This window comes from Scyliorhinus canicula, chromosome 1 (genome assembly GCF_902713615.1).
Source record: "Scyliorhinus canicula chromosome 1, sScyCan1.1, whole genome shotgun sequence".
Classification (NCBI taxonomy): Eukaryota; Metazoa; Chordata; class Chondrichthyes; order Carcharhiniformes; family Scyliorhinidae; genus Scyliorhinus; species Scyliorhinus canicula.
In genome coordinates, this window is record NC_052146.1 from 39,753,131 (window position 1) to 39,767,375 (window position 14,245).

The 14,245-nt window shown below is 45.3% G+C and overlaps 1 protein-coding gene across 7 annotated transcripts in view; it reads right to left on the bottom strand.

Moving 5' to 3' along the window:
• The window catches only part of cux2b (cut-like homeobox 2b), a 438,718-nt gene that overhangs the window by 349,368 nt on the left and 75,105 nt on the right, over positions 1 to 14,245 (bottom strand). The window contains exon 1 of one of the 7 annotated variants that reach the window (XM_038787889.1): positions 8,318 to 8,336. The exons of the other annotated variants lie outside the window; for them this stretch is intronic. The gene's annotated coding sequence lies outside the window, so the exon portion shown is untranslated. Of the gene's footprint in view, positions 1 to 8,317; positions 8,337 to 14,245 lie in introns of those variants that run through there. 7 annotated transcript variants of the gene reach the window in all.

The following is a 14,245-nucleotide window of genomic DNA, read 5'->3' on the forward strand; positions in this document are numbered from 1 at the left end:
CATCAGATGCCGCAGATAGTTGTCAGGGAGACACGGAGGAGAGGAAAGGGCAGTGAAAATTGTGAAACAAGGAGGATTGCTAACAGCTCTTTCAGGGGAATCTAAAATTAAAAATCAAAACATGGAATACCAAAAGGAGAAAATAAAACGTTAATTCTAAATAAGTAAATGTTGTAAATATGAACATCAATTATTATCTTGAACCCAGTCTCTCGAGCAGTGTCTCAACAGTACTTCGTAAAGCAGTAGCCACCCCGAAGAATGCCAGTCATTTTGATGCAATGTTAAAAGTGGGATTTGAAATCGCTGCACTCAATTCCTGATACATAGCGAGTCATATGATATTTGGGCAGACCAATACTGTCGTACAAAATTTTAAGTCTAAGTGACAGAATAATTTTTCTAGTCTTCATTTCTTTACAAGTCACTTAATTCGTTGATGTGTAGAAAGGAGTTGGTTTCCCCCCAGATATTTCTTCAGATAACGCTTATCAGAAATGCTCAATTCTGTTCTACATGTATTTAGGTGGCACAATGGTTAGCGCTGCTGCCTCACAGCGTCAGGGATCCGGGTCCGATTCCGGCCTTGGCTGACTGTCTGTGTGGAGTTTGTCCGTTCTCCCAGTGTCCCCAGTTTCCTCCCACAGTCACAATGATGTGCAGGCAAGGTGGATTGGTCATGATCAACACGTGGGGTCATAGATTATCATAGAATTTACAGTGCAGAAGGAGACCATTCAGCCCATCGAGTCTGCACCGGCTCTTGGAAAGAGCACCCTACCTAAGGTCAACACCTCCACCCTATCCCTATAACCCAATAACTCCACCCAACACTGAGGGCAATTTTGGACACTAGGGGCAATTTATCATGGCCAATCCACCTAACCTGCACATCTTTGGACTGTGGGAGGAAACCTGAGCACTCGGAGGAAACCCACGCACACACGGGAAGGATGTGCAGACTCCGCACAGACAATGACCCAAGCCGGAATCGAACCTGGGACCCTGGAGCTGTGAAGCAATTGTCCTATCCACAATGCTACCGTGCTGCCCACAGGCCATGGGTCATGGGGATAAGTGCGAGGGAGTGGGCCTGGGTAGGGTGCTCTTCCGGAGTGTGTAGCCACCTGGGTTGGCCACTTCCTCACACAAAATGGAAGAACGCAAAGATTACAGGGAAAAATGGACATTGGCAAAGAAACAAGCAGTCTGCAGAATCCCCTGTATTCTAGCTGCTACAGAAACCAGACAGAATTGTAACTAACGAGCTGCACATATTAAGTGAGCGATTCACGGTGATTCCCAGGCACAATGGACACAACAGTTAGATTGGAACATTCTATGGAAGGTCAGACATCCCGGCGCCAGTGGAGTCTAAGACAAAGGACACCAATAAGGTGTAAGGAACCGCCCGGTGATCGAGGAACGGCCCCGTTATTGGGGAAATTCAAATCAATCAATTGGGAAGAGACCCAATCGATTGCAGGTTTAGAGAGGGTTCGCCCAGAAGGAAGCGAAGCCCCTGGGACCTATAAAAGTCAGGTCCCAGGACTGATTCTTTCTTCTTGACCAGCCGTCCCTCCCAGCAGAACACCTTTGCAGCAGAAGACCTTCAGAAGGAGAGGCCTGGTCAGCAGCCGCCATCAAGTAAGTGTCATACAACGCACGCTACGAGAGTAGACACTCCTGACCCCTTTAGTCCACACCAACTGGAAGCCTGCGGATCCAGGACAAAGCAAGAGGCCATTGTTCCTTGATCCGGCTGTTCCCTTATTCCAGATAAGTATTGGCCTGTTAGTGGTCGGAATAGCCTAGTCTTGTAGTTTTATAAGCATAAGTAGTAGATAACTGTATTATAATAAACGTGTCTTGTTTGAACTTATTAACTGGTGTATTGAGTTATTGGTCTGAACTTGAATCTTGAGACGGTATCTTAACGATACCTGGCGACTCTAGAGCTAAGGAATAAAACAGAGCCAAATTGAGTGTAAAGCACCCTCACCTAGAACGAGCAACATTTAGTGGCGACTCTGATGGGACTCGACTAGAAGTGGCCCCCCACTCCGAGAGAACCCAGCAATTTGAATCAGAAATCCAATTGGGAAAAGGAAAAACCACAAGTGTTCAAGAAGTTCAAATCAATCCTCATAATTCGGAAGTGTGTTTTTGCATGAGTAACTAACAGGGTTATAAGGTAAAACCGAGAGATTTTTGTTGCAACAAACTGTCGGGAGTTTATAATTCGGGAAATAGCGAAAGCCGTACCCGTATTTTATAGCACTGCCTTATTATCCCTCGTTCCAAATTTAAAAGAGTGCATAAGATAGGAGAAATGGCCATGCAGGCAATGGAACGCCTCATGCACCCCCAAGAGTTTGTGGTCGCAGCGACCAGCAGAGTAGGTCAGTGTCCCGTGTGGGAGCTGGAACTCAGGAAGTACCTCAAAGGGAAAGGATGGCCCCTTGGAGTGAGTTTTGTTTGAATGAGGAGACAGGTCCCGGGAGTGTAGGGCACACTTGGTGGGAGAACTTGTCTGAAATTCATAAGAAAAGTTTGAGTAAAGCACGTAAGCCGATGGCAATCGTCTCCTGCTTGGCACAATTGCGAGGCACACAGGAGGTCGTCAGGACGCTCCGAGCAGAGTTAGAGGAGAGAAATAGAATGAGCAAAGTGGATGTCAGGGACATTGAGAGAGAGAATTCAAAATTAAGGCAAAAGTTGGCAGATAAGGATAGAGAGGTGGATGATGCCAAGAGGGCACACCACTCTTGTCTAGCACATCTGAGCAGCTCCCAGGTACAATACGAAAAAGCCTATCAGGATTTGCAGCGTGCAGTCTTGATAAGACAAGAATCAGAGAAGCAGGTAGAGACACTGAAGAAGCAGTGTAGCGACCTGAAGGCAACTTTAAGGGCACTCCATGCTGCCACCACTGAGCAAAGGCAAAGCACACTGGACCATGCAAAATGTAGGAAGCAGGTGTGGAGCTGCAATCTTTACTTTCTGTGCAGAATGGCTTCCAAGAAACCTTTGGAACACAATTAGAGGAAGAGAATGCACCAGATTAGCAGGAGTTAAGCGAGACAGCGCAGCGATATGTTCAGGGAACATGCGCGCTAGAAAAGCAGCAGAAAAGGAAAGCGCCCCAACCCCCCACAGATCAGGTAGCACCCGCACCAATGAACCCAGTCACCACCCAACGAAAAGCAACTACAGACGGCGCACCCAAGATCACTTACACCACCCCCTTAACCGTGACTCAACTAAGGGACGCGTGTGAGAAAATCACCCAGTTTCTCCCCACTTCAGACCCCCACCAATTCTTTGCAAGAGTTAAGCAACAGGCGACCATGTACGGCCTGGATGAGCGAGAGCAGGTTAAGCTCACAGTTTTGAATTTAGACTCATCGGTGGTAGTAGCCCTCCCCGACCCACAGAATGTTGGAGGAGGCACCCTCGAAGAAATGCATACAGCTATTTTGGATGCAATAGGGTATAACAGAGGAGACCCAGTTGAAGACCTAAACAGATGTAGGCAGAAAAAGACCGAGCACCCCACAGCATTTGCAGGAAGGCACTTCACTGCAGTTTTCGGTGAATTAGACCACGCACATTTGACCCAAGATAACATGGTTAAATGGACCCGCACTATTATCTCCCACGCCACAGAGGCAGGACAGAATGTCTGCTCTAATTACGACCCCTCAGAAGAGGCCCATAATGAGAAATGGGTCTTGAAAAGATTGTCCCGCGCTTGGGAGCAATCTGTGCATAGCAAAACAGCATTTATAAATCCCGAGGAAGAACAGGCAGATGCAGACATGCATCCAGTTAAAACACATCAAAACCCCGCATGGATAAATGAAGATAGAAACAGCCCACCCCAGAAATCCCAGGAGTGTTATAATTGCGGACAAGTAGGACACTGCGCACGAGAATGTCAAGCCCCCCCCCCAAAACGGCAACAGAATCAGCCCACCAATGCCCCCCGAAGCAGCAACGAAACCAACAGCCCCGACCCCCCACTCAGGGAACAATACCCAAGGGAACAATGCACCAGAGTGCCTGCTCCACCTTATGTGCCTCGGGGGGTCATGCTACAACTGTGGGCAGCGAGGACACTTCGCCCGAGATTGCAGGAGACCCCCACCACCAGCTAGAACCGCCCCCAGATATGAAAGAGAACACCACCCACAGCAGCTACAAGGTCCCAGCTGCCCCATGCAAACTATGAGCGCTTACCCACCACTTCTCATGGCAGGGATACCTCAGCAATGCCAATTCATTTTTGTTTCTCTCCTTCCTCTCTTCTTCGGTCACACTGCACTGACTCCATATGCTAGTTACACCCCAAGCCAAATGTAATTTACAGTATCCTTTGTTCTGATGGAACCTGTACGATATTCATTGCATGTTTGTTTGTATGTGTTTGTTAAATGTTCAGTGTTTAAATTTAAACAGCTTTTCACAGCCCCACGCCACCACTTCTGGAACCTGCAGTATGTTTCTTTCATGTTTGTTTGTTTCATGTTTGTTTTTGGATCAGTTCAGAACAACTAGGAGGATTGGCCACAAGAATTTCAGCTGAAAAGTTTGTGACCATCTCACATTTCGTCACTGTTCTTCTGTAGTGAAGATGTTTTGTTCCCGAGACCATTTCATAACTGCCCTTCTGATTCGCCAGAAGTCTTGTCTGCCGATACCTCAGAGAACTTGTAAGACGCCAAATCAGCTGGAATGTCTGAAGCCCAGCTAAAGGCTTCTCCCTTGAATCCCCTAGGAGCTCCCTAGCTCCACTTTCATAACTGCTCTTCTGTTTGGAGGACACATGGTGACTACATTCTTGCCCGTTCGTTTCAGGTCGCTCAGGCAGTGGCAAAACGGCATTGAGGACCCGCCCTGTCTGAGGACCACCCCACTGGTCAACTAAGCTCGGGTACAGCACAGCACGCCCTACCCGGGGATTCCACCCAAATCTTACCCGTCGCGGCCCATACGCAACTCATTCGAAAGACTTATTTCTAAAAGTTTGTTTTTGTTTCCTTTGTTTTAGGTAGCCCTTTGGTTGCCATTCCACATGCTATTTACATCCAAGAACATTGGGATGGTACATTGCAAAACCTGCGGGACGGCTCGCAGTGGCACAGTAGTTAAGTGTATGTCTGGTCCTAAATTCGTTTTGATAAAAAAAAAATGAGGGGAGTCACAGGGAGTGATTTGACCATTAACAAAGGGAAAAATTGGCACAAGAGGACTGATATACTATCATTCGAGGTATTAAGCAGAACACTAACGGATACTATGCTTGATCCCCTAGCTTTCGGACGTTCGAAGGAGGGATCAAAGCAGGATCAGAGCAAGATCACAGCAAGAAAAGAGAACAGAAGGAAGAGAAGAGAGAAGGAAAATGACAGCCGCGACTATATTTTTCTTCATCACTTTTGTATATTTGCGCGCGGACGCGAACCCCCTTACCCCCACCCCGGCTGTTAATGTTTCCCAGACACAGATCACTCCAAGCCCAGTAAACGGCAACAGTACCCCGACCTGGTGTACCATATTTCTAACTTGGTACTCCTTGTCATATGTCATAGAATCGCTTTTGGCACTGGCGATTGTCTGCATCATAGTACAGACTTTTAGGATGAGGAAATGGCAAAGGAGAGCCTACCGCTCTCGTACCTCGACAGTATATAGGATGAGATCCCCTATCTTCGGTTTCCATCAGTCCCCCGAACCCCTTGAAATGTAAATAAAGGATTTTCTTTTCGTTGTTACCGTGCCATGTAAATAAAGGAACTTTAAATGTTTGTACCTCTGAGCTCGACTGCCGAGTCAGAGAAATGTGCCATGAGTGCTGCTGTAAGTTTGTATTGATAGGAAGTTTAGAATGATTGAATGCAAGTGAGTGTAGTTTATTTAAGGATAGTTGGAGGTTCCCGTTGTGATTTTGGTAATGCATGTCCCCTATGACATAGCGCCAAATAGAGATTGTGGTTACAATGTTTCTGCATAGTTGAGGAAAGTGCAGAGGCCATGGAACTCGCTGAGGTCAGGGAACACAGACACCGTACTTAGGTGATCCTTCACGCTTTCGCGTTAGGATCACAAGGAGGGAGTGTAGCCACCTGGGTTGGCCACTTCCTCACATAAAATGGAAGAACGCAAAGATTACAGGGAAAAATGGACATTGGCAAAGAAACAAGCAGTCTGCAGAATCCCCTGTATTCTAGCTGCCGCAGAAACCAGACAGAATTGTAACTAACGAGCTGCACATATTAAGTGGGCGATTCACGGTGATTCCCAGGCACAATGGACACAACAGTTAACTGCAATTGAAACATTCTATGGAAGGTCAGACATCCCGGCGCCAGTGGAGTCTGAGACAAAGGACACCAAAAAGGTGTAAGGAACCGCCCGGTGATCGAGGAACAGCCCCGTTATTGGGGAAATTCAAATCAATCGATTGGGAAGAGACCCAATCGATTGCAGGTTTAGAGAGGGTCCGCCCAGAAGGAAGCGAAGCCCCTGGGACCTACAAAAGTCAGGTCCCAGGACTGATTCGTTCTTCTTGACCAGCCGGCCCTCCCAGCAGAACACCTTTGCAGCAGAAGACCTTCAGAAGGAGAGGCCTGGTCAGCAGCCGCCATCAAGTAAGTGTCATACAACGCACGCTACGAGAGTAGACACTCCTGACCCCTTTAGTCCACACCAACTGGAAGCCTGCGGATCCAGGACAAAGCAAGAGGCCATTGTTCCTTGATCCGGCTGTTCCCTTATTCCAGATAAGTATTGGCCTGTTAGTGGTAGGAATAGCCTAGTCTTGTAGTTTTATGCATAAGTAGTAGATAACTATTATAATAAACGTGTCTTGTTTGAACTTATTAACTGGTGTATTGAGTTATTGGTCTGAACTTGAACTTGAATCTTGTGGCGGTATCTTAACGATACCTGGCGACTCTAGAGCCAAGGAATAAAACAGAGCCAAATTGAGTGTAAAGCACACTCACCCAGAACGAGCAACAAGTGCCGATGCAGACCCGGCTGCTGAATGGCCTCCTTCTTCCGTACTGTAGGGATTCTATGATTATTATGCCTTCAACTATTGGCTGCAACATCACACAGCCACTCCATTTTCTTTCAGTTCCTCACGATAGTTATTGAAAGTGACTTGACATTTGGTATATTTGGTCCTTCAAATCCGCTTGTAGCCTCACTGGGGCAGCACAGTGGCACAGAGGCTAGCACTGCTGCCTCACAGGGCCAAAGACCTGGATTCAATTCTGACTTTGGGTGACTGCATGCAGTTTGCACTTTCTCCTCGTGTCTGTGTGGGTTTCCTCCGAGTGCTCCGGTTTCCTCCCACAGTCCAAAGATGTGCAGGTTATGTGGATTTGCCATTCTAAGTTGTCCCTTAGTGTCCAACAGTTAGATGGGGTTACGGGGATAGGGTGGGGGAAATGGGCCTAGGTAGGCTGCTCTTTTGGAGGGCCGGTGCAGACACGATGGGCCAAGTGCCCTCCTTCTGCACCGTAGCTATGATTAGTCCTGAATAGCCCAGAAATTCACTGAACCCTGAATTTTACATTCAAGAGCTTAAATCCTTGACTGTCAGAAATGAGAAAGGAAAGGTTATTTAAACATAGCGCCAGTGTTTGTAATTTTTCTTCTCTTCACAATACTGGAAGAGAGAAAACGCTGCTGTTTTACACCGTCATTCAAAATAAGCCAGTAAATATAAATAGCCAAAACAAAACATGCTTACCATTGTCTGAGAGCACACTTCATTACCTCACTACAATGGCACCATTTTCACTCCCACCATTTAGAAAGCAGAGAGTTCTGCAGTCTCTGGTGTTCTCTAATTAAAGTCTGGCTTAGTCTAATTCAATCAACAAAACTAGGCGCCAGTTGAAACTCCCATAATAATCTTTCTGACTGCTGCAATTTGCATCACAAAAATTGTGTTACCCAATAAATATGTGGCAGGCTCTTTTAACAGTTGAAAAACATTACATTTTTAGGAAATACTTCATTGAAGGACAAGCCTAGAATCAAACAGTCTTTCACACACAAACAATAAACCAAGGCTGCGTTAGCAAATGCACTCCCGCGTCAGAAAATACATTACACTGGGCAAGGCTGGCTTCCATTACGGTGCAAATATTTCTCTGAATAAATAATTATTGCCATCAATAGCTACTTGCAAAATATATTGAAACAATTCCACGAAATATGTTCTAAAGACTGTACAACAGTTTAAAATAACCTCTCAGTCATATAAAAATTAATCCCCACACCCACGCCAGCAACCCACCTGCTCCACATATAAAAAATAAGTCTTGCCCTGTTTTGTGCTTATAAATTAGAGAATCAGGAGTACTTCCTACATTTACCCTAAGCAAATCAATTCCATTCCACTAAACAATCCCTATGAAATCATGTTATACAATGACTAAAAAAAAATTTAACTGCCATTTAGAAACATGAAAAGAAATAATTGCGATTTTACTCAAAGCATAGAATACAAATTAATGGACTATATTGTCCACCCTCTTGTCTCTGAAGATGCTGCATCTCCTAATCCATTCCTTTCAACCTTTGCTACTTTTCCTTTGTTGCATGACCTGCTCATTGGCAGGTTATATTAAAGCACACACTGTTACTGTGCTGTCATCATTTCAGAGCTCTGCTTTTTACTGGCCACTGACAAATCAGTTGTGTTTGATGCAGCTTGCTTGGCAAAGCCTGACAATCAACAGATTTGTTGAACACATCTCCGTTTCCACCAGAGGTTAACAAAAACTGACAGGGCTAAGTCTGTTCTGATTAGCAATCTGGAAGGATATGAGAATGGTTTACAACGGGTCATCACTGTATTTGCTAATTTCAGCACTGTCAAATGTCTGAATTTTAATGCATAATGCTGTTGTAAATTGAGTATTGAACAATGAGAACTAGCCATCTATTTTCCCTGCATTAAACCCCTACCAAAAAAGTGTCAATAATTTATATTTTTTGACCTCCTTCCACACTGAAATAAATAACTTGCATCTCCACAGCGCTCAACGCATACACTGGGATGAGTTTGTATTAAAATGTGAATCTAGAGCTGAAGGGAAATGGGAAAATAGGAGAGAGGTGGTGGGGGGAGGTGGGAGGCTAAAGGCACAGATGGTTTTCAAATGACTGAGAAGACAAGAATGAATTAACAAGGTATATCCCGAGGGTGGGAGCATAGTGGCTGAATGATCATTCATTATTGGTGGAGAACAGAGAGCATAGGGAAAGACTAACCCAGTATCAAACAGTGGAAGGAACTTGTCAGAACCTTTGGTTGAATGGGTCACAAAAGGTAGGATGACACCAGGACACAGTGAGGCTATAAATCCTTTCCTTCCCTTCAGTACTCCATCAACAGTTGGGAAGACAAAATGACCACTTAATGGCAATAGCAATTTCAGACACATTGCTTCAACTGTGTTGGATAGAAACTTCACACCTCAACAAAGTGTATCGTTTCCTCAGAATTATAGACACCCTACAGCGCAGAAGACGGCCTTTTGGCCCATCGAGTCTGCATCGACCCTTTGAATGAGCACTCGACCTATTTCCACTCTCACATCCACCCCGTCCTATTGCTGTAACCCTATAACCGAACCTGCACATCGCTTGACAATTTAGCATGGCCAATCCACCAAATTGCACATCTTTGGACTGTGGGAGGAACCCAGAGCACCTGGAGGAATTCCACGCAGACACTGGGAGAACGTGCACACTCCCCGCAGACCCACGGCTGGAATTGAACTATGCCACCATTCTTCCCAAGACTGACAAATCTCCCTCTCTGAGGGAGACGTTCACATTTCTATTGCTGGGGATACTTTATCTCAGAGTTAGAACAGTTGATGCTCTACCATTTTTAAATTTGCAATAATACACATTTTTTTTTTAAAATCAACCAGGAGATGTAGGACAGCATGGCGGCACAATGGTTAGCACTGCTGTCTCACAACACCAGGGACCTGGGTTCAATTCCAGCCTTGGGTGACTGTGTGGAGTTTGCATGTTCTCCCCTTGTCTGCGTGGGTTTCCTTCGGGTGCTCCGGTTTTATGCCCAGTCCAAAGATGTGTGGGTTAGGTGGATTAGCCACCCTAAACTTCCCCTTAATGTACAGGTATGTGCAGGTCAGGTTACGGAGGTAGGGCAGGTGGGCCAGGAAGTGGACCCAGTGTGTTCTTTCAGATGGTTGGTGCAGACTCAATGGGCTAAACAGGTGTGAGCGCAATCTCCTCTACATGTTTTTGGTATGGAAATACCTGTCAACCCTGCACCACAAAACATCAATGATCCTGTGATACCAAATAGCTTACAATGTTTTGTTGGGCACATCTGTATTCAATGACTGCTGATGCACCCTGCCAACACCTTCTGCACAGTGGGGTTTAGATTTATACATAATGGTCAACAGTTCACTTGCTACTCCAGCATGAGGTAGCACCTTCAAAGACAAGGAGTGATGGTGAATAGAGCTACAAATGGCGGCTATCAGTCAGTCAAAATTGGCAAGAAATAAAATAAAAAATGGCAAGATCAAAGGTCCAGTACGACAAAACTCCATTGTATAATTGCTGCTGAATGTTTTCAATCTGGAAGCCGGGCTCGAATACAAACCTGTCTTCGTATTTTGGCTGGTTTTTGCAAGCAAACTGATTTTCTTTCCCCCACTGATTCCATATCAAGATCACCACTTGATTCTGAAATCAAAGGAGACGGAATGCAAGGAACCCATGGTGTTGGACTGCGAACCTTTCTAAAGAGTATTTGCTGTTTCTCCTGGCCTTTACCAGGAGAATGTTATACCCCCCCCCCCCCCCCCCCCCCAGCAAGAATTCAAAATCCATCAAGAGCTTGTCTCAGTTGATTACACTCTTGCCTCGAGTCAGAAAACTGGAAGCTCAACTTCAGTGCATAATCTAGGCTTGACACTCCAGTGCCGAACTGAGAAAGTATTGTATCGTCTCTGTCCTTTCAGGTAAGTTGCAGAACTGATTCTACCTGTTCTGCTGATTTAGGTAGATATGGAAGATTAAATAGCATTATTCAAAGAGCATCATTCCACCCCCAAACAACTGGTCATGCTCTCATTGCTGGTTCTGGGATTTCCATCTGTGTAAAATGACTGTGATATTTGCCTACATAATAGCAGTTAACATTTGTTAAGCTTCTCGAGAGATTCAGGTCAGAAATGGTAAGGTGGGGGCAGCACGGTGGCGCAGTGGGTATCACTGCAGCCTCACGGGGCCGAGGTCCCAGCTTCGATCCCGACTCTGGGTCACTGTCTGTGTGGAGTTTGCACGTTCTCCCCGTGTTTGCGTGGGTTTCGCCCCCACAACCCAAAGATGTGCAGGCTAGGTGGATTGGCCATGCCAAATTGCCCCTTAATTGGAAAAAATGAATTGGATACTCTAAATTTATAGAAAAAATAAGTGGGAAGGTGCAATACACATACAAATACACTTCATGATGATGATTTTTTTTCAATTAAAGGGCTATTTAGCATGGCCAATCCACCTACCCTGCACATCTTTGGGTTGTGGGGTTCAGACCCACAGAGACACGGGGAGAATGGCTTCCTGATGATTGTTAAACTACATTTTTTGATTAATGGAATCGTCCAACTTCAGCAGGCAAGTCAGAGTGTAGCAGCATTCATTAGTAAGCTAAACATTTGGGAATTTGCTTGTCAATTAATATGTTACTTTCATGATGGAAGAGAAACATACGGAATGTTGAGTGAATATCCCATGCCATGAATCATCGTAGCTCAGCTCTGCTATATTTTCAGGCAAAAGGTTTTAGAAAATAAAATCTCATCCACCACCACAACCACCGTCCCTGCCCCTGCTCTAAAATGCCTTGGAACTTTTTTTACCATCATCACCATCACCAGTAATGACTACAGATTGGTTTTAAAACTTCATTCTTACGTGGGTATCACTGGCACGGCTTGAGATTTATCACCCCACTCGAGGTGCCCTTGGGAAGTTGGTAGCGGGCTGCTCTCGAATCGCTGCAACCTGTGATAGAGGAGTTCCCAAAATGCTGTGAGGTAGGGAGTCCCAGGATTTCAACCCAGCGACAATGAAGCAACAGCGATCTATGTCCAAGTCAGGATTGTGTGTGACTTGAAGGGAAACGTGAAGGTGATTCTGCTCCTGTGATTCTAGGCTTATTGATGCACATCAGACATAAAATTAGCTATCTATGTAGCACAATTATGAAAATTACAAAAAGTTTATTCATCCAAAGATTGTATTGACAGATGAAGAAAGCAGCAAAAAGAAAATAGTTCTGGCCTATTGACTTCTGTTTGAAAACAGGCAGTCATAAATTCAGATTGGAAACGAGACTGACAACTGAATTCAGCCACTTTCATTTGGCTGCCGAACTGCTGATAGTCCATTCAATTTAAACCCTCTTCTTTGTGCAGGTTCCTAAAGACCTAGCATTCTACTAATGGGGTGGCACAGTAGCACAGTGGTTAGCATTGTGGCTTCACAGCACCAGGGTCCAGGTTCGATTCCTGGCTTGGGTCACTGTCTGTGCAGAGTCTGCACGTTCTCCCAGTGTCTGCCTAGGTTTCCTCCGGTTTCCTCCCACAAGTTCCAAAAGACGTGCATGTTAGGTCAATTGGACATTCTGAATTCTCCCTCAGTGTACCCGAACAGGTTCTGGAGTGAGGCGACTAGGGGTTTTCACAGTAACTTCACTGCAGTGTTAATGTAAGCCTACTTGTGACAGCATAGATTATTAATGTTTTATATGAATATTAAACATAAAATTAAGTCATTCAGAAAGCAGAGTTCACCCTTCTTCAGATCAACCGACTTAAAAACATTACAAAGCTAAACTGCTGGCGCAGTGAGCTGAAGTACTATGTGGTAAATTACTGAGACACAGAGCAGGAAAATTGCAGACTCAACTCTCAATCTGCACTGAGTTAACCTGATCTGTGAGGATACTACAGTTGTTCACGGACAGAGAATTTCAGCCCCGATTCCTGCTCTGGTGGGCCAGTGACTCCTGCTGGAATGTGTGGTGCAGTGTGACAATCAGTTGTGATCCCCTCCCACGGTTATAAAAAAAAACACTCACTACCAAGGCTCACACATGTTTCCAGAATCCACTGTTCTACCAGCTTCCGTGCAACTGTACCCAGCAAGAATAGTCGCTTCCAGAAGAGAAGGTGCGAAAGAGGGGGGTCATTAAAAAAAGCAGCAAGGGCTTCTCACTCAAGCAACGTGCACAACCTCCTTCCACCAATTATTAACATTAGTTGCCATCGGCAATTGTCCTTGAACTGAACATTTCAGAGGACCATGAAGAGATAGCCACATTGCTGTGGGTCTGCAGTCACACCTAGGTCTGGTAAGGATGGAAGATTTCCTTCCCTGAATGCCGTTCGTGAACCAGATGGTTCTTTATGACAATCAGTGATGGTTCCATGGTCACCATTAAAAAGACCAGCTCTATATTCCAACTTTATTAATGCAATTTAAATTCCTCCATCTACCATAGTGGGAAATAATCCCAGGTCCCCAAAGTATTAGTCTGGACCTCTGGATAACGAGTCCAGGAGCCATTCCCACGATGCCACCGTCGCATCTACATGTTAATATGTACTATGCAGTAAATGGACGAATAAACTATTTCTTTGCGCCTTTACTTCCCTCCTATTACCCTTCTTCCCCTAGCAAAAGGCCTATTTGAGCTACAAACATCAATCCTCCAGAGGATAGTGCAAGGGACTTGTCACCCGATCCCCTGCTGAGTGTAATGCTTCAACCAGGAAGGGCCACAAGAGTGGATGAGGGTCTCTGCTTTTCTATTTCCCGCTGTCTGAAAATGAAATATTTACCCTCTGCCTAGTACCTCCATCTTGAACTCTGACCGTTGCGACCCCATTGTGCCAGGGAAACACTGATCTGAGCCCAGCAACTGGGCTTCGTGGCTAAAATAGGTGGATGTTCAGACCGGCTCCACCACCCCACGCTTCGGTAGGCAGCTGACATCCTACAAAAATCTTGTTTCATGAATTGAAGGTAACCAAGACACCAGATGACATTAAACAGGAGGCTGGACGTGGTGACTAATTAGTCAAATGTTCTCCAATTCTATTGCTGTGACAATCATACAGAACTTTTAATTCTCCATACAATCCTTTTTTCTTCTCCACCCACA